This window comes from Zingiber officinale, chromosome 6B, assembly GCF_018446385.1.
Source record: "Zingiber officinale cultivar Zhangliang chromosome 6B, Zo_v1.1, whole genome shotgun sequence".
NCBI classification, from domain to species: Eukaryota; Viridiplantae; Streptophyta; class Magnoliopsida; order Zingiberales; family Zingiberaceae; genus Zingiber; species Zingiber officinale.
The window spans coordinates 74729176-74729742 of NC_055996.1; positions in this window are offsets into that span (position 1 = coordinate 74729176).

The window sequence follows — 567 nt, forward strand, 5'->3', positions numbered from 1 at the left end:
GCACATATATTTAGTATTTATTTCTTTAACTTATTAAAGGGTGAGATTTAGCTCGATAAATCAAAAGGCTCGATAAGTTGGGAAATGATATTACTTATAGTGTGTATTGTTGATTATAGAAGGAAACTGTATTCTAGTAATCTAGGTTGAGAATGCTCCCAAGAGGAGCTCATAAGGATTGTCATGTTAAACCCTGTAGGTGGACTTAGTCCGACATGATGATGAGGTTGTGTGGTACTACTCTTGGATTAAGACATTAATTAAAATGAGTTGTCAGTAACTCAATTAATTAGTGGACATTCGATATCTTAAACACAGGAGATTAACACACTCATGATAAGGAGCCCATGATGTAATTTGAGATTGGTGTGGTAGTGCAATAATAACTTTCTAGTGGAATGAGTTATTATTGATGAACTTGAGTTGTGTGTTCGGGGCGAACACGGGATACTTGAGCTCGTCGAGAGGCCAAAACCAATTTCTCCTCTAGGTCCCTATCGTAGCCTCAATAGAGCCTCAAATCCACTCATGAAAAGCCCATCTTGGTGTCCAAGAGGGGGCCGACCC